The sequence below is a fragment of the Alexandromys fortis genome, unplaced genomic scaffold (genome assembly GCF_014885135.2).
Source record: "Alexandromys fortis isolate MF-2015 unplaced genomic scaffold, M_Fortis_MF-2015_v1.1 scaffold_19, whole genome shotgun sequence".
Taxonomy (NCBI): domain Eukaryota; kingdom Metazoa; phylum Chordata; class Mammalia; order Rodentia; family Cricetidae; genus Alexandromys; species Alexandromys fortis.
In genome coordinates this window covers 10133036-10154273 of record NW_026067890.1, presented here as the reverse complement: position 1 = coordinate 10154273, position 21238 = coordinate 10133036, and the positions used below count along the sequence as shown (strand labels likewise).

General features: G+C 39.4%; 1 protein-coding gene and 1 pseudogene across 1 annotated transcript in view; one reads left to right on the top strand and one right to left on the bottom strand.

The window, feature by feature from the left end:
• The window catches only part of Arsj (arylsulfatase family member J), a 48665-nt gene that overhangs the window by 2366 nt on the left and 25061 nt on the right, over positions 1-21238 (bottom strand). The gene's annotated exons all lie outside the window — the stretch shown is intronic.
• On the top strand, positions 17589-20287 carry LOC126501851 (protein transport protein Sec61 subunit gamma-like; annotated as a pseudogene).

The window sequence follows — 21238 nt, the reverse complement described above, 5'->3', positions numbered from 1 at the left end:
GCAGGGTAAAAGGGAAATTCTTTATACAGATGATTCTAAAATTATAAAGTTTCTCTGAAGATCAACTCAACCTCAAAATAGATAAGATCAGCTCTACTCTCGTTCCAAAGCTTTAATTTGGCTTCATGCTTAACAGGTGGCGTACATTTTCAGCACTTTGGCAACTAAGATGTTTACCGCTTATCTCAAAGTCTTTTTAAAGTCCTTACAAGGGAATGAACGACAATGAAATTTAGTCTTTTAATTACACGACAGAGTGCTAGCGAGACAGAGAAGGATGCACAGAATTGGAGTCTTATATGCCACAGTAGCTTCTGAGAGCGTATGTTTCAAACTAACTCTCATGTTCTAGAACACAGGCAGGATTATTATGAAAAAGTCTCCCGGTAGCTTGTCAAACATCATTTCACACTTCACCCCTGACCCGTTGGATCTCTGACAAAGGAAGTGGCTTTGGCTGCTTATACCAAACCTTGGTGTTTGTAGCTAGTGTTGGCAACAGTTCTTCCAGTGCCACAGGAAGTAAATGTGCTTCTGTTGGCCTGTGTCTCCCCTGCCTCCATCAATAAATCACTTGGAATGGAATCTAAGAAAGCAAGGTAACCTTTCTATATTAAAATGACAAGGAAGCTGGTTTCCAGATTTTTTTCCCTACACGTTTTCCCAAGAGATTTCCCCTGAGAATTGGTTGCTAGCATATTAAACATGTGAGCTTCATGTGAATCCCTTTACACCTGTTCATTCGTGATTCTTTAAAAAGGAATTGACAGAAGTTATCGCATATTCCCTAAATAACTTTTAAAGTAGAACAGAAACACAAAGGCTATACAAACAGTTAGGGGAAGGTGTTAAATGTGAAAGTGGTCTTGGAATCAAATGAATTGTAAAGAGGAAAACTAAGACAGAAAACCCAAACTTGGGTTGGGAGATGGTCTAGTGGGTAAAATGCAAACCTGAGTTTAGAGACTCAGAAACCATATAGGAAAAGCTGGGCATGGTGGCTTTCGTCTGTAACCCCAGCAAAGGCGGGGCCAGGCAGATCCCTGGAGCTAAGTGGCCAGACGTCTATCTGATTCACTGAGCTCCACAGATTTGCACACACATAGACCTCCCAGAACACACACACACACACACACACACACACACACACAGCCTCCCAAACAGACACCTTTTGTCTACAGTGATGTATTCTGTTCTGCAAGGGTAACATGTCTTATATACTTTGGGTGACTAGTCTGATTTGTGTTTAAATGCCTAGCAGGTAATGTCATGCAAGTGTGAACTTTTGAGTATTGATGGCACATGCGTGCTGATGAGTTAGTCGGCACTGGTGAGGACTTCTCACTCTTCAAAGCTGCTTTTGCATCTGCCCTTTACTCTACTCATCATTAGTAGTTAGCATGTCCTAGCAATCACGGTCACGGGAGATGGATATACTCGTAAAGACCTTTCACAAGTGTTTTTACACATCCAGTTCAGAAGGTGTTCTTCATAATTTTGGTCTAGTTTAGGATCCATAACAATCACTTGTCATGAAGTGACTACCAATGTAAACTTGGGGAAAAAAAACTGAAGGGGGAGAAGTGTTTATTTGTAAAAATTTTAGCATCAATTCACAGGGATACATTATTAAATAAATAGTTATCATACAACTATCTTATCCTTAATCTGAATGGTTTTTTAATTGTTCAAAAGGCTAAAAATTTTAAGTTTTGTAATTAAATTGATTATTTCTCACCTAGTGGTAAAGTAAAAAGATGATTATCGAAATATAAAAAATGTTCTGGGTTGGGGAGAGGAGGGAAGGGAAAATAGAGGAGGGGAGTGGAGGGGAGAGGAGAGAAAACTGCTTTCAGGAGACGGTGTAACGTTGGCAGATCAATGAGAGTCCTAGGGTCACTAGTGAACCAAGAGGCTTCTGCCTCTCTGGAAGGTAGAACTGTTTCCACGTTGGGAAATGTAGACTCAATAACATAAAGGCTTGTCATCAACTCATAACAAATGAGAAATTCCTCAAGTTGGTTTCTCTATTGGTAGTTCTGAGACTATAGACTACTGTTGAGTTGGGAAAAGAATGTGGGTCACTGTCAGGTGCTGACATCTGACATAACTGAGTTTGGATTTCCAGTTACCTGTGAGACTGGGGGCAGACATTAACTCTGATCTTCGGTTTTCTCATCAGAAACACTGAGTGATGAGATATATTGGGGCATGGTAGGCCCTGGAGAGGAGCATGGAGTCTAGGTTAAGGAGAACAGTTTAGTAAATGGCAACTGTCACTGTGCCTACCCCAAAGTGTAGAGTGCTATGTTATGACACATTTGTAGAAAGTTTTACAGATTTTCTTTCAAATGTCCAATTGCACCGCATCCTCCATACTGCAGTGAGGGCAACTCACACTCTGTGTCATCATTTCATGACCGGGAAAGCAGATGGGCAGAGAGCTTTGGTGTTTTCTGTTTTGCTTTGCATTTTTTAAATGATTTTATTGCACTATATATTTTTTCTCTGCTCCCCACCCTTCCTTCCCTCTTCCCTTCTACTCTCTCCCGTGACTCCCATACTCCTAATTTACTCAGGAGGTCTTTTCCTTTTCTTCTTCCTATTTAGACCCATGAATGTCTCTCTTAATGTCCTCTTTGTTGTTTAGGTTCTTTGGGGTTGTGGACTGTAGGATGCTTTTTCTTTGCTTTATGTCTAAAGCCACTTATGAATGAGTACATATTATATTTTCTTTCTGGGTCTGGGTTATCACACTCAATATTTTTTTTCTAGATCCATCCATTTGCCTGAAAATCTCAAGATGCCATTATTTTTTATCTCTCAGAAGAAAAAGTGGGATGTACACTAGAATGTATTGACACAGAAGATCACTCTCTATATATAGCCACAGTAGCACAGACAGTTAGAACAACAATTAATAAATGAGACCTCCTGAAACAGAGAAACTTCTGTAAAGCAAAAGACACGACCAATAAGACAAAATGGCAGCCTACAGAATGAGAAAAGATCTTCATCAACCCCACATTGGACAAAGGACTGTTCTCCAAATTATACAAAGAACTCCAGAAACTTGACATCAAAAGAACAAATAATCCAATTAAAAATGGAATAAATTTAAACAGAACTCTTAACAGATGATTTCAAAGGGCTGAAAGACACTTAAGGAAATGCTCAACATCCTTAGCCAACAGACAAATGAAAATCAAAACAACTCTGAGATACCATCTTACACCTGTCATAATGGCCAAGACCAGATCACTGATGACAGACTCTTCCAGCTAGGATGTGGGGTAAATGGAATACCCCTCCATTGCTGGTGGGACAACAAACTTGGTACAGCCACTTTGGAAATCAGTATGGCAATTTCTTAGAAAATTAGGAAACAATCTACCTCAAGACCCAGCAATACCATTTTTGGGTATATACTCAATAAAAACTCAATCATACCACAAAGACATGTGCTCAACTATGTTCATAGTAACATTATTTGTAATAGCCAGAACCTGGAAACAAACTAGATGCCCCTCAACTAAAGTATGGATCAAGAAAATGTGGTACATTTACACAATGGATTTGTGGTGTTTTTATGAATCGCCTTAACTTCCCATCAAGCTGTGATACTACTGATTTTGGAGTAGCATCACTAAGTCTGTTACTCACTCAGTGTTTTAAATTATTAGTTACTGTGAATACTTCTGAAAACATCCAGGGGCCATCGAAAGTGAACCAGATAGTGAGGCTTACACCTATCCCAGAAATAATTGAGAAAAATTTTTGAAGTAGATGAATGATTGAGCATTTTGGGCAGGACCCATTTGGGCAAAGGAAAAAGAAAGTGCTGCTGTCCTACATCACATGTCTCCAGCCCACCCCCACATGTGCCTTCTTCCCTTCCTAAAGTTTTGCTATTTCCTAGGGTGTCCCAATCAAGACAGCACTAACAGTGGAGGCAACATAAAGGTACAACTCCTCCTGCCCCAAGACCAAGTGGTGATGGGAACAGTGCTTGCCAGTCATTTGGAAAGCAAGCTTTCTCTGGTCAAGAACGTTGGTAGATTGTTTTAATTGAGAACAGGAAGGGGAAGAAATACTTGCCTGACTATTTGGGATGAGCATGACTTTCACCTGACTTGCACATGACAGCAGCAACTATCTGGAAGACTATTTCAGGCTATCCCTGCCATTTTTCTATAAATATGATATAGGTTCAACTACAGTAAAAATATATAAAAATAATTATAATGACTGAAAATTATTTCTGTTAGAATTGCAACTAGTTTAATGAAATAAGTGAATCCAAGGAATTAGCTCCCTTTTACTATAAATTCAATAAACATAAGAGACAGAGTCCCACATTGGAGCACCAGACTACAACCCCAAGGTCCAAATCAGGAGCAGAAGGAGAGAGAGCACGAGCAAGGAACCCAGGGCCACACACTGAGACAATGGGGATGTTCTTTCGGGAACTCACCAAGGCCAGCTGGACTGGGTCTGAAAAAGCATGGGATAAAACCCATCTCGCTGAACATAGCGGACAATGAGGACTGCTGAGAAGTCAAGAACAATGGCAATGGGTTTTGATCCTACTGCACATACTGGCTTTTGGGAGCCTAGGCAGTTTGGATGCTCACCTTACTAGACCTGGAAGGAGATGGGCGGTCCTTGGACTCCCCACAGGGCAGGGAACCTGGTCTGCTCTTTGGGCTGATGAGAGAGGGGAAGTTGATTGGGGGAGGGGGAGGGAAATGGGAGACAGGGGGAGGGAAATGGGATGTTGGGAGGAGGCGGAAATTTTTTTTTTAATAAAAAATATGTGAGTGCTGCAACCTAACAACCACACAAGTTAGGTACCGAGTAAGGGACCAAGAGAATAAGAGGATCTCCCATGGGAGGGGACAAAGAATTTAGTGCTATGGAGAGATAAAGTTGAAACTGGAATAGGAGGGCTAAACGAGGAAGGGGATGAAAGAGCAGTGTAAAGGAACAAATATGGAGAGGAAGCACTAATACTAAAAGCCCTTTCAAAAGCCATATGTGTACCTACTATATTATAAGTATCCTAATTTATATACATATATGAAAGTAATCTAAATGAGATCACCCATAATGAGGGAGATAATGCTCCAGATTGACATCTTATTCTACAAAGTAAAATCACCAGTGGCAAGAATGAGTTACATGAGTCATTGATCAAAGTGGTCCCATGGACTCCCTTAACATTACAGGCTATGGTCAAGGCTATTGGCTGCTCACTAACTACAACCTGACACTAAGTCCCTGTTGCTGACTACAACACTTATTCATGTTATCAACCACAGAGAGGTCAAGCTGATTCCTAATGGATGCTTTACACCTGCTGATAAGCATTCACGGTTCTGAAGGGACTCTGTATGTTACTGGAAGAAAAAGTTCATCATCACTGTTACCTGGCTACAAACCCTGTGATCTACAACAGTGACCTTCCGGCAAGATATACTGGTACAATATGCAATGAGTGTAACCAAAAGAAAGTTCCATTTGACTGTGCCTAAGATCTAGTCCATGCGGTGGAATGCATGCTCGACATTGCTAAAGTGGCCAAGAGCCTGAAACTAGATGGATCATGAACCCTGGGGGGAGCCTAATACTATTATTTTGCTAAAAAACATAGCAATAAAATGACTCCCAATTGTATTGCTATACCCATTGATCAATGCCTTGTTTAGCCACTATCAAGAGAAGCTTCTTCTTGCAGTAGATGGTGCATGGGTGTCTCTCTGTCTGTCTGTATGATGTGTGTTAAAATACCAATGAGTTTTTTGTGTTAACTGTGATTAATATGTAAGTGTATATTCTTTATAGATCATAACTTGAAAGTTTTCATTACCTATGTTAAATAGAGAAAATATTCTTGAAATATAGTGGACTTTTTTTTTTTGTCCCTCTGTCATGGAAAGAAACTTTGATAAGACATGGAGTGAACCAGGCATTGATGCCAGCTCTGTTGAAGACAATAGCCATCACTTGTCTGTCAATTTAAAAGAAACAAGCTAAATGAGTCTTTCAGCTTGGCAGAAGAACATATGAGGAAGTTTATAATCTTTCAAAAATCATAATTTGTATCACTAAGTATTAGATATTATGATTCAAAGAAATTATATTATATTAAAAGAGAATGCATTCTTGTTTGTAAATATAAGCTCAATTATTATTTTTAGATATTTCACATTTAATTTACATTTATTAATGGCATATAAAATTAATCCCAATAGTTCTTATTAACATTTTAGATCTTATTTTTTCTTTTTCATTGTTATGTTTTCTATTTTTATTTATTGAATTCAAGAATTCATAGTTAAGGGATCTAATTCCTTGGATTCATTTATAGTCCCTAAACTAATTGGATTTTTTTTTTGATTTTTCAAGACAGGGTTTCTTTGTAGCTTTGGAGCCTGTCCTGGCACTGGCTCTCGTAGACCAGGCTGGCCTCGAACTCACAGAGATCCTCCTGCCTCTGTTTCCCAAGTGCTGGGATTAAAGGCATGCTCCACCACTGCCAAGTCTAACTGAAATTTTTATCAGAAATATTTTTCACTTATTATACTTATTTTTATATATTTTTACTATCCTTGAAACTATCTCATATTTATAGAAAAAAATTGCAAGGATAGTCAGAAATGCTTTTTTTCTTGAACCATTTTAAAAGTTACTTGACACTAGTTCAGTACAAATTGATTATAATATGGGGGAAACAGATAATGTGAGATTGTATTTTATAAATCAAGTAACAGATATTCATAATGCACAAAACAATTAATATTACATATTGAAGAATGTATTCATTTATCACTTGCTTTCAGTGGACTCTGCTGTCTCACAAAATAATTCTATTTATAGGCTTTAATTTCGTCTTTCAGTTAATTACCCCCTGGAGGGTGGTGCAGTTGGGTGGGAGTGTCACAAGAGAAAGACTAATTTTTTTTCATCTGGTGAATGAAAGGATAAATTACTCACTTAACACTCATTTTCCTACTATCTCCCAGACACAGTGCTTACTTTGGGGGCCACAGAAATAATTAAAATGGTCTCTGCTCTCAAGATGTTCAGTTTAGTGGATGAGAACAAAAGCAATTAGAGGACCACCTGATTAGCAGCAAGCACCCCCAGCTAAAAGTCAAAGGATTCCTTAAGTGTTTCCAGGCGGGATTGGAGACCACGCCTTACGGTCTCTGTTTAGAAACTCAGTACAGATGGAGTATCTGGAGATGCTGATCAGAGGCAAGTATCACAAGCAGTGGGAAGAGTACAATAAAGCACATTGTCATGGGGACCCACATCTGAGACAGGTCATTCAAAATGGAGCATCATCCCGGTGAGGGCTCAAAGAAAAATAAAGAATGAATATTTCAGTAACAGGGGCAGAATGCAGGTATTACAGTGTGGCCCTCTGTTGATGAATCACTTGGAATATAAAAGATTCACACACGCCTTGATGGAACCAGTGCTCAACAGAAAAAGGAGACTGTGAAACGACACAGACTGCATTGCAGTGCAGAGCAAACCAATTTCATGTAGGTCATGGGCAGGCACAGCGGTGCTGCTCCAAACAGAATGCACAGTAAAACCTTTGCATTAGGAAACGCACCGAGGTGGTAGTGAGGACAGAGTCTAATGAAACAAGGCATAATTGTGACAAACAATGACAGCAGAAACAGAATGGTTAAGCGAAGGTGAGATACAATGTTTGAGTTTATGGTAGACTCTGGATAGGGATATAAACTCTGGGTGCGAGCAAGGGAAACACTGGTCAAAGCCAGCACACACTGGGTGTGAGGAGGTTTCTTGCAACCCAGGAAGATGCATAGGTATGAAGTGGAGGACGGTGAGTCCTATTTGTATTGCTAGAAGTACTTAGAAGAGAATATTTGCCTCAGAGGTAACACTGAAGCAGGGGAGATTCGAGACTCATTAGCTTGCTGACACAGTTTCATCGGATCATATAGAGACAGAATGGAGGCCAAGAATCAAATTTGGAGCCCTGATAATACACACACACACACACACACACACACACACACACACACACACTTTCTTACTTTAATTGTCCATGACTGGGAAACCAAAGTAAAGAAATAAGAATTAGACATCTGTCCCAGACATGGTGATATCTGCCAGGAACCCCAGCATTTGGATGGTGGAGAAAGGAAATCAGGAGTTCAACATCAGCTTCTAGCACACAATGAGTTTAAGGCTAGTCTGGGCCCCTCATTCCCCCAGGAAAACGGTAAAGAATAAATATTAGAAGCTTCAAGCACTGGGTGATACTAGGACACAACAATATTTGATAGAAAGCCCTGAGAGTGGAGTCTTGGCACAGAGCCTTACAGCCACCATGCTGAGCATCACTCCTGTTGGCAGGACACAAGAGTGGAGAGAACAGGGCCTAAGTCAGCCCGCCATCTTGAGGAGAGAATGCCAGTAAAATTCATTTAATTTGTGTCCTCTTTTTCCCATTCTCTGTTAAATGCCCGTGAAGAGGGAGAGAGGACACATTCACAGTTGCTCATCCAGAACGACAAAATTCATTTAAATTGCCAGAGATGGAAATTTAACCAAGAGGTTCAAAGCTCCAAATACCACCACGCTCACTCCACAGGCTGTTATGGAAAGCATTGCTGCTGTAGCCTAAGGAAAAGTCGGAAGCCCTCGGAACAGTCTCCCAGCCTGTGTTAGCTTTGCTTCTCAGTCAGAGAGCAGATGCCCTGAGTTCAGCTTTCTGAGTTCAGCTTTCTCTTCCACAGATTACCTGAACAAGGGCGGCAGCAAGCAGTTTCTAACCACATCTCCCTCTTTCACAGCAGACAAACACATTCAGACAGCCTGGTGAGTGACATGCACTGAGTGGAGCCTCTTGTGTTACCCAAATGGGGTTCTACCAAGGAATTCCATGGTAAGGAGCCGCAAGAACAAGTCAAATAACAGGCAGCGTGCCTCGGCAACACACAACGATCCAGCTCATTTTAGGATCCATCAATGTCACTTCACTGCAAGGAAAGTACGGTGTTGATGACAAGCTAGAACATTTAAGAAACCCATGAAACAGATGCCTCTAACTCTTTTCCCAAATCAACAGTCTTATTAACTTAAACCTCATCCCTTTGGATGTTGGAGTTTGGGGTGTGAAATTGTAAACCAGTGCAAATTAAATATTGTCACTCAGTTTTAGTTAGTGTTAATTTGTGAGAGTTTGTAATCAAGGAATAAATATAATTCAACACCTAATTTTCATACTTAAAATGTAAAGAAGAGAGTTACTATCAAATATTTCTATATTCTTTTGTGATTAGCTATTGTTCTGGTTTAATAATGGCCTGTGTAGTACAGTATTATCCTATCTGATCTCGTTTCTGTCTTCTTACACTTCACCTAATATATAGGCATGTTTTATAGGTACTAGATATAAGCAATGGTGGATTTAGCTCTCATCAATCACTGTTATATTTTCACTAGGGTGATTGCAAACCTTATGGTCTTTAGACACATACTCCTATCTTATAGCAAACAAGAAATTATGGTATCAAATGTCTTAGGATACCATGAAACTATGTAATATAAAATTGAATTGGAAAGCTCTACCTAGTGATGGAGCTCCATGTGATTATATAAGGCAATTTTCTTTAATCAAATTCCCTTCCAGTGTACTCCATGGAAGAATACAATTTGCTGTATGTACAAAAACTGTGGGATGAAACAAGTCAACTTGGCTAAGGCAAGGCACCCAGATATTTCATTCCCCTGTATTCTAGATTGTTTCTGAGATTAATTTTAGGTGAGATTGACTTAAGTCAGCTGACTATGAATAAATCAGATTACCCATGGCAATATGTGTGGGTCTCGTGGAATCATCCAGACATTTGATGGAAAAGTGAATCTCTCTTGAAAACATAATTCTGCCAGCAGAACACCTTTTGATTTGAAACCGCGGCATCACCACATCCTTCCTGTGTCTCCAGCCTGCTGGGTGCCTGGTTATCGTATGGAAGCTGGGATTGTGGCAGCCACAATTCTATAAGGTAATTACGTAAATCATTCCCCATCTTTCCTATTTGTTCTGTTTTTTATAGAATCTTGATTAATGCCATCCAGAGAGAGAAGCCATGTAGCCCCACCAGAGAACTTTACCCTGTAAGCCACAGCCTCATGGCGATACACAGATTAATGGAGATGGGTTAATTTAAAATATAAGAGTTAGCCAGAAATATGCTTAAGCTATTGGCCAAACAGTATTACATATAAAAAACGGTTTCTATGTGGTAATTTTGGGGCTGAGCAGCCAGGAACAAACAAGCAGCCTCCTACAACAGAGCCTGAAGCCAATAGTCCAAGTTCCAGAAGCCAGCTTCCTCTCTTTCTTTTTTGACAATGTTCAATCACTTAGAGGATCTTCTAAAATCAAGGCTAGCTTTTCTACAGACAGACAAACATGTGAGCTGCTGTTTGGGGTGTGTGAGAAGAATAACATCACAGACTCGAGAAGAAGCAAAAGCTATTCCCTTCAAAAATTAGAGCTCAAAAGTAACCAAGTAAGGGAAGAATGTAGACGTATGTCAAAGGCATTGGATGGATGCATCTACTGTTGACGAACAGTAACAGCCACACTTCCTCCAAAAGGAGTGTGCAACTAAAGGTGAGGATTGATAACCTAGAAAGGGGAGCCAGGGGGACACTGTTAATGTTTGTGTTCCCCGAGTGCTCAGTAGTTCAGCTGCATTGGCTTTCCGACCCTCATTCTGTCTAGATGCTATGACAGGTATTTGGTTAGTAATCTACAAACTGGATATAATCACATCAAGGTGGCTATAAAGCAAAACCCACAAAGATTAAAATTTGTATGTATTTTATAATTCTTTTAAAATTTCTCTGTCAAAGCTATTATTTCATACATTGCATATTTAAATGTGTTTTTATTTGCAATTCATGCTTACATAACTATTCACATATACATTAGAGACAAATGTTACAGATATGTGCTAGAAATTCTTTCATTCAAAGGAATTTGTTCTTATGAAACTGCAAAACACTTGACTCAAGCATCTTCATTAGTTCAAGCTTACTGAATAGGGTTTTGCTTATAACGTCCTCCTATTCGTTTGGGAAACCATGGCTATGAAAAGACAATAACATTCTCTACTAGGTAAAAACTTATGCTTCAGACTGACAAATAAGCAATCGCCGATAAATGGGCTTGCCTTATGAATCTGGCTACTTAAGGTCCCGTGAAAGATATCTGTTTTCACTGAAGTTTCTAAAATCCAAATACTAGCCCATGAACCATGGAAATTGAAAAGGAAAATATCACATGATAGTATCAACAATTAAGTATTGCTTTCTAATACTAATTTTCAACATGGTTCACATATGTATTTGATTCTACTAACTGTTTGGAAATATCCCTTTAATAAAGTCTAGTAAGTAAATACATGCAGCAGCAAAGATGGCTGAAGGCTCAGGCTTTACAATTTTGAAACACACCCATGTTCAACAGGAAGGACAGTGAGAGAACTGGACGTTCCCTCTTCTTTAAAACAGCTTTGCTCTCTGCTTTGACCAGGGGTAAATGCAAATAAAAGGGGAAGGGAATTAGCAATGAGATAATCAAAGGAAAAGAAAGGCAGACAAGAGTGAAGCCAACTGACAAAGGGGCCCAAAGATACTAGATTGCCAGAATTTTTTTCAATAAGTATTTAGGAAACTATTTTTACCTAGTTATGGTTAAAAATAACTTCTAGATTTTGAAGTGAGAAGAGGTTAAATGGCTTTCCTGTGATGAATCTTGACATATGCAAACAAAGTGTCGTGCTGTGGGGATGGGAACATTTGTAAAAACAAAGAGGCATTAGCTGGCAAATAAATAAAAATTAAAATAAGGCTGAAATGTGAGAGATAGCTTCATCTGGAAGATATTAAAGTGTAATTTTACTTTCTTATTTAAGATGAACTGAAATGTAAAAGAAGGGAAATTATTAGTTTTAATCACGAACCATTGATGGTAACTTACAATAAACCAATAACTCAGAATGGTGCTGAACTTTGTTGGCTGCCAGGAGTTGCCAATCAAAGATAAAACAGTTCTACTTCATTTCAGTCAGAAATTTCTCTCAAGAAAACAACATCAAATATTGGGTGAGGATGAACAGAAAAAGTGGCACTTATTTACTGTCTGTGAGAGTGTAAATTAGTCTACCATCTAGAGACATAAGCATGGAGGTTCTTTGAAATATATAAAATAAAATTATTAGGTGTTTTCCCCCCATATTGCTTATTGGTATATACTCTAAAGAATCAGTCAGTTCACTGTAGAGAAAGATACACACTCACACTTATCATGACACTATTAGCAATAGCTAAATAATTATGGTAATATCCTAGGTGTTCATGTGAACCAAAAATATGAAACATATTCTCCCTACACACACACAACACACACACACAACACACACAATGGAGTTTTAATCGATCTTAAAGAAGAATAAGACTAATGCATTTGCAACAAAATGGATAGAACTGGAGGTCATTGAATTAAGGGAAATAATGCAGACTGAGAAAAGTAGGCATTGCATTTTTTCTGATACGTAGAACCTATGAAAAAAATAAGTATAGACAAAGGGGCACAAAAGTAAAACAGGGGCTACTAGATAGATGGCAGTGGGTTCAGCTAGCATGGCTGCAACCGTAATGAACTGTGGCCCCTTGACTGCCCTAGAGTAATTCTGTTCCAGCTGGATTTTTTCATGCATGCTCAGATTATATGGGTGATGTGTGTATCTTCACATTAAACCTGGTATCAGGAATGTACTTGACTCTGATATTACAATAAACTAAAAACCAGGTACATAGTAGGTTGAATGAAGTCGCCTAGATCCAAACTCCAGAGATCCTACTGGTCTTGCTGTCCCCTAGGACCGTGCTTCTGTTGGAAATTTCCAACAAACTCTACTCTGTATAATCTAGGGCCAGTCTGCCTCTTGGCAGAGCTGTTCAGGAGCAACGACTACAAACAGAATTCATCAGAAGGTCAGAAGGAAGGGAAAGGAGGGAGGAAAGGAGCCAGGAACTATCTCAGAGAGGAGAACAACTTGATATTACTTAGACAACTGGCAATTATCTAATTTTCAGCCTCAATGTTGTTGCTAAGCAGAATTTGAGAATAGATATATTTTTTAACTAATTAGCACTCGTACTTGGGCCAGAAAATTAGTTCAGCCAGAGGACTACATCCATCATAACCAGGCTCCAGCTGAATGTTACTTAGTGTAGACTTAGATTCTAAGGAACTGAAGGGGAATGGAGGAGGCAGGAAATTATCTCTGTTACAGAAAGTGAAACAGCACATCTGCTCGAGAACATGATAACAACATGTATGGAATGCTGGAGTCACGATGACAACCTAGATGTGACACAACTCACACAAAACATTCCCTAAGCAAGAGTTTTCTTTTGTAAACTGAATCAGTTTAGGCTAAATTCCCAGCCCATTAATTTGTAAATGGCTCGAGGTAGAGTTTTCTGGTGAATGTTAAATATTTTCACATTTTGAAAGTCTTATCTCATTTTTATTTATTAGCTTTTGTTCGTGCATAACTTGTGCTTGCATTCGTATGTATGCTGGCACAAGTGGCCGTTAATGCTGTGGAGGCTGCAAAGAGGACATTGGGTGTCCTGCTCTGTCACTCTGCCCCTTCCTTCCCCAGGAATGGATCTCTAAATGAACTTGAATTAGGATGGTGGTGTGGGAGGTCCTTCTGTCTAGGTGTTGCTTTTATTAGTTAACGAATAAGGAAAATGCCTTGGCCTGTTCATAGGCCATAGTACAACAACTAGGCCGAGAGAACTATACTGAATGCTGGGAGAAAGAAGGCTGAGTTAGAAGCCATGGAGCCGCTACCAGAGACAGACATGCCGAAACTTTGCCGGTCAGTCACAATCATGTGGTGATATACAGGTTAATGGAGATGGGTTAGTTTAGGGTATAAGAGTTAGCTAGAAATACGCTTAAGCTATTGGCCAAATAGTACTGCAAATAATATAGTTTCTCTGTGGTTGTTTCAGGGCTGAGCAGCTGGGAACAAACAAGCGGCCTCCTACAAAAAATTGGCATGCAATGTGGGCCATGAACCCATGACCCTGAGATTAAGAGTCAACAGGATAGCAGAATCAGGAATTCTTCCATGTTTGCCTACCATAATGGCAATACCTAGATTTTTATGTGGCTATCTGGGAATTCATGCTTATGCCATGTCACTATGTAAAACAAAACACTCTTAACCATTGAGAAATATATGTATCTATTCCTAAGAATTTATTCATACTCTATCTATCCACTCAGGGATCAAAAAACAAGTACCCCATTCCCTAAAACACCCATTTTTCCAGCCTCTTTGTTGATGATGTTCATCACCCCAATGTCTGCATCACTCCTCACTGCTGTGCTCAACTCTAACACCACCTGAGTTTTAACTTGTGCAAATCACACACCCCAGATGAACTGAGCACCTGTGTATCCATAATTCCCATTGGCTCCCCACATTTCTCTTTCTGTTTTCATCCCTGTTTTGCTAGTACATTGCACTCTCTGGAATGTTCACCTAGCCTGAAGCACAGTTCCCCTTGTCCTGAATTAATAAAAACAGAATACCATTTTTTAAAGTCCTGTATCTTTCTGGATGTTGGAAGCTGCTTCATTTGGTGGAGTTCACATAATGGCTCAGTTCACAACTGTAGAATCAGCTAGCCACCAACGATACCCATTCACTAAAAAAGAAAGTTGAAGCCAATATGTCCAGTGAAATTATGTCCTGTGCTAAAGAGAGGCTGTCTGTGGCCTAAAAAGAGATTACATAGTGTCCTTTCAGGTGTAGGACGGGAGGCAGAGGGCTTTAGCTGAGATCACGAGAGCCATACTTTCGATATGGCTGCCAAAGGTATTTTATAAGTGGTAGAGAATTGAGGCCATTACCAACTATTTTACCCATATGACTGCAACTGAATTTGTTCAATAGAGATAAAATTTACTTTTCTTCATATAAAAAACTACCTCAAATACTATGTTTTAAAGCATGCTAAATGGTATTATGCGCATCAAATTCACTTGAACATTTCTGATGATATACATAACTCCCCCATTCTCATTTGAAATAGTGGTATTTTCATTTCTTAAAACTATGGCTTTAATAAAATATTGGATATGTTTTAATTCTGCATATGAGAATAACATTTTTAGCTTTTGAAATTATGTGTTAGCCTGGAAAACAGTTGTGCACAGAAAAACTAACAAACATTTCTGAGTTCAAATAGACAAATGATGCCTTTAGTTATTTTTTAGTCTCATTCTCAAATATTTTTCTGACAATGAGACAAGATAGAATAGAAATACAACAAGCTTTCCTATTGACATTCATAATACCATTCCCATCATGGAATACTTATGGAATTGATCCCAATTGGGGGAGGGGTTGAGGGATGGAATTGAAATTTTCAAAGAGACATTATAAATATTCATGACAAAACTCACTTAATTGCCCTCAGGAAACTCTCTGAAATATCAACGTGCTTGACATAGGCTACTTTTAAGTTTGTATAGATCTGTTATACAAAAAAATACAATCATTATTGTTTAGAAATTGCCTGGATTCATGCATACGGTCTGTCTTTGTCTTCTTTCTTTCTGCAGGAAGGCAAAAACACTTCTCTTATGTAGTTTCCACACAGCTTCTTCTGTAATTTTAACCAACAACCATTTTGGTTGTTGATGGGACCCCCGAGGGGCTTGAAAATATCGATTGGTTCAGAGTTGCTGGCAGAGTGATTTAGGAAAACAATTTCTCATAAAATACTTTTCTTTCTATTCTTTAAAAAAATTTCCCTCCAGAATCACTTTTCCCTCCTGGCATAAAAGTAATTTGCTTTGTAGCTATTGGAATGGTTAAGTTAAAATAAAGGAGTGTAAATCACATTTAACCATATTCCCCGGGGTGAGTGAAAGACAGTGAGAAGTAATTCAGTCTCCTTCTTCACCCTTTCTGGTGTGTTTTTTCAATTTTGTTACATGCATCCTCTGTTTACCTTGAACTTCACATAGCAGGGACGGTGCTCGTTCTAGTCCATAATTAAAGCAAGCAGACTTTCTAATGCAGCCACCACCCTTGATTTACCTGCAGCCAGCATAAATACAATAATGCAGTCGCAGAAGGGTTTTATATGAAGGAGACATATATAAAATGACATTTTAACAGCAGCAGCAAATGCACCAAACGACAAAGAAACTGGCAATAACTTTAAACCATCATCTTTTCAACAATGAGCTACCATCTCATATTCTAACACTGAACAAGTAGAGTAAGAATAATAATAAAATAAAAGGTTCTTTTTACATACATACATCTATAAGGGAAAATAATTTATGTCTTTAATATGTCAAGCTCCGAGTTCCATTCTAATTTGCATAGTCTACGTTTCTCTTTGCCTGATAATAATAGCAATATATTCATCATTTTGTTTGCATAAATTATATAATTCCTCTCTACACAGCATTAGAGTCGAGCAGTACCTTTCACATCAAGAAGCAGCAGCTATGTTGCTGATGTGACATGTGTGTGTCTCTCCTGCTCCTTGCACAGAAGTCTCTAGCTTCTTACTTCCTCTTTCTATACGTACTTACTATTTAAATTACAAGCGTCAAGTCGGAACATCATTTCAACCACAGTTAAAGGTTAATGCCTTCAGAACTGGGCCTGGTGATGCAAGTCTGTATCTCCAGCCCTCAGGAAGCTGAGACCAGAGGATCACAAATCCAAGGCTAGCCTTGGCTACATAGTGAAATTCTTCCTTAAAAACCAAAGCCACCCCTCAAAAACAAATATAAAAACAAACAACAAAATACATGCCAATATATTAAATCCTATCCATTAAAGTCGAAGAGTTAGCAAATGGAGTGACATGTAGTGTGGCCATGTATTAGGATGGAATAATCTCTCTCACATTCGAAAAGACTGTACTTGGAAGACTCTCTGTTGCATTCAGAATCAGCAAGTGTGTCTTTCTATCTTCTCTCCCTCTGCCACTTTGCCCTCCTGACCTCCTTCTCATTACCAGCCCTTTGTTCTCATCCCCCCCCCTTTTTTTTTCTTTTTCGAGACAGGGTTTCTCTGTGGTTTTGGAACCTGTCCTGGAACTAGCTCTGTAGACCAGGCTGGTCTTGAACTCACAGAGATCCACCTGCTTCTGCCTCCCAAGTGCTGGGATTTAAGGCGTGCGCCGCCACCGCCCGGCTTCATTTCCCCTTTTTATTTTTCCCCCGTTCACTCTTTTATTTCTAGGTCTGTCTCCCAGATGTTGGTGTTTCTCCCCCCTCCCCTCCAACCCTGTGATTCAGAGTTTTTTTTTTTCCTACAGTTCTCTGGAGCCCTTTCTCATCCCAAATTGATACTACTCATAGTTCTGGAAGGTGCTTCTGCATCTGCTGTGATGGGAATAGTATTTCTCTTCAGGCCATAAAGCAGAGGTAAGGGTATAGTTACTGGGTGCAGGTATTGGGGAACCTCAAAGGAATGGGGCAAGAGAAGATTGGAAGCTCCTTTCTTTTCTGTGATGGATTCCCTTCAGGGCAGCCTCGACAGCTGGAGTCACTTCAGAAGAGGCAAGCTGAGAACTGCGCTGCCTGTCAGCAGCTGGGCAGGAATAGTCTGTGTAACCACTTTTCAATAGATCTTATCAGGACTTCTTTTACTGCCCCCCAAAACAGATAGCTCTGCATTTGCGAGCCATGCATTGCTATATACCTAAAATTTTAAAGTGTATAACTTTCTTCTCAGGTCAAAAACTGGGAAAATCCAACTGAGGGAAATCTTCCATACTTGTGTTTCTCTAAAGAACACCTTCTAACATCAAGTGGAGAGACTGGGAGCCATGATGGTGCCCTTTAACCTCACAGACGTGTTGGCAGATATAATACATGGAGAAGGGCACAGATTTCAAAGGTGCCATCAGCACCTTTCCATATAGTGAACCTATTCCATGTTTTTACATCTTTGTTTCTTCATTTTCAAGATGGCACCAATATGTGCAAATAATACATCTATCCATCTATCCTGTGAGGTGCTTTTGGTGAGAAGTGGAGAATGGGGAGGTAAAGCCCTTAACACAGAGGCTGGTCTGGAGAATATCTCCATAACATTCAGCTGCTCACACGATTTCCATTTTAAAGTTGGGAATTGTAGTACCCACGGTACAATGGATGTTCACTGAGCACTGGTCTCAATGAGTGTTCACCGATCACGAACCTCCCTTAGCCATAAGAGAGTCGACTGTGCATTGCCACACATCATATCTATGTAACCCTTTTCCAACTTTTGATGAGAGTCAAGCACAAAGAAGAGCTGTTCTTTTCTCTGATGTGCACCAATATCTTCAATTCTATAAGCAGAAAAAACAGGCCTGGAAGATGCAGCAGGCTTCTTACCATAGTTCCTTAAGAGCATGAGGACTAGGTGTTATGAGGACATGAGAATATTCAGACAGATTTAAAAAAAAAAAAGAGCTAAAGGAGAGCTGCTGCCGACTCCTCCATAGCACGGAGCACCACGTGTCTCTTTGAAATCCTATGGCCATGTACTTGTTAGGTATTCCAGTGTGTCCACTGGAATTTAGTTCTAAAGTACGGTGTCCTGGATACACAGAGATAATTAAATCGAAAGCATAATAGAGAAGTGATTCAAAAGGGTATCATCAAGGTGGGTGGGCAAAATATTAGAATATTTCCAACTATTATCTAGATAAACTAAACTATTAACATTTTATTTTACAACTTCCTAGAAACTATAAAACACAAGGTTTAATGTACCCTTAGGGTTCTGAGAAGTGTTCAAATCTTTGTTAACTCCAAAGAAGGTTCTGAATAAAGTATTTCTTTCACTTTTACTAAACAGCACAGAAAAGATCACATTGGGAAAGAATGAGGAATAAGTTAGAGGAATCGTAACAGGGTTCTAAAATAGACTGAGTCACTGACTCCAACTGCCCCAGATAACAGTATTACAAACATCACTGTTTATATACTAATATCTGATTGTTGCGTTCAATATTTATGGTGGATATTCATGGCATAAGATTGCTTCAAACCTCTGTGCTTGCTTTTTTTTCAGCAAATGATCATTATCACACATTACCGTGGGTCAGGAGCATGGTAGAACACAGCATCAGATTTTAGGTGTTTTTTTGCATTAGGTAGCTGACTACCTGGTAAATACAAGGCATGTAAGGTTAATTGTTCTCGTCAAGGAAGTTTAACCAAATGGGCTTAATATAGAGTAGGACCTCCGTCTTAAGTGACCTCAAGGTGTATTATTAACCCTGTGAGCTCTGCCAATAGAAATCCATGGTATGAATGTACTGCAGATCAGCTTTTGATGTCAATCAGGGCTTTATGAAACTATCCCAGAAAACATACTAAACCAGTGGAGGGAACCAGGTGTCCTTTTTTTCACTCCCTTCCTTGTTCCTTTGAGACAAGGTCTTTCATTAAACCCAGAGCTCCTGTGTTTTCTGCTAGGCTGATAACCAACAAGCCCTGCCAATCCTCTGTGTCCATTGCCTCCAATGCAGGGAATACACACACACACACACACACACACACACACACACACACACACAGACTTGCTCTGGCTTGTTGAGTCTAATCTCAAGTAGGTATCCACAGTTGCCCGGCAGGCACTACTAACTTACCGAGCCACCTCTCCAGGCCATCCGAGCTATTTACTAATAATGAGTTTGTTATTTTTGTCTTCACCCAGGTTCTCCTTGCCTGGTGTCTCAGTAAGTGCAGAATTCCAACCCCACCCCCAGATTATAGTTCTTCACGCTTGTAATGATTGCTCACATGTTTCTGAGTTGTCTGTTACTTTGCCAAGCATCATGCTCCGTGGTTGTCAGTTGTCTTTAGCACATGTTTCATTGTGTCAATCTGCTCTTAAAACATGGTACGGTGGAATCCTCTTCTATGCTAGGTGTCTCTACCTTCTCAAATCACCATCCTGCATTCAGCCATGATCAGGTAATGCAGTTTGTTGAGTCAAGTTGGCAGTTCATAAAGGACTCAATTTGGCTGGTTAAATGATACACCAAACCCAATAGAAAAGAATCCCAGAAGATTGCCATAGCCACAGCCAGAGGATTTGCTATCACGGGACTCATTGACTTCTTTATGAAACTGGCCCATATCCCTATGAATAACATTGTTGAGGGTGGCTGAGAGCTTGCTCATTGTGGAAACTCGTGAACAAATGGGGTGTGAGAAGCTCAGGATACATGCTGCCTGTATACTTTGTGTTTCTCTTTCATTTCCTCTTCCATAAGAGGTTTTCTATTTCTAAATGAAAATTATTTCAAAATGAACATTTTTTTTTTCTATAAGAACATCTCACTTTGAGTTGAATGTAGTATTCTGAATGTGTTCTCAGTGGTGTAGCATTCAGTGGGACTATCACCTTCCTCCATGGGAAGTTTCGGCATCTTCCTGTGAACTGCCAGGCAGAGAAAAATCCCAAGATACTTTCTTTCCATCTAAGTTGTCCTTAACCTAGGTTTCCTTCATCTTGTAGAACAGCGGTTCAATTGTTGATCTTTATAGAATTTTCCCATTTCTGAGTCTTCCTCTCCGCACTCTCTGCTTCTTGAAGTGTTTGTTTTCTCACTCACTGTATCACCAAACCCTCTACTGAATTTTAGGGATCGCGTGCCTTCCTCTGAACCATGCTAGAGCTTGCAGTAACAGTACTTCAGTTAATGATACATAGTAAAATCACGTTGGATGGCACAGCATTTTACTCATCGCTCACTGTTGCCTTTTATTTAAATTAATTACCCTTTTCTATAAGTCTTCCATATTGAAACTAGGAAATAGCTTACCTTTAACTTTCTCTGATGTCATTATACTAGAACAAATTCAAATGATGTTTTGCAGCATGGTTTCTTGGCAAATAATACAGGGTACCTCTTAGTGATCGCTAATGCCTTTAGGGACTTCCTCAATGCAATCAATTACTTAACAAAAAATTAATCATGGTGACTGTAATAATCAGTCCTATTTCTAAGGTTCAGAGTTTGTCCTTTTGACACTGGCCCGTTCTACACCTTCAGTATTATATCCTTGATTGTCGTGAGTATTCAATGTCTTATATTAATAATTTCATATATGTACTTG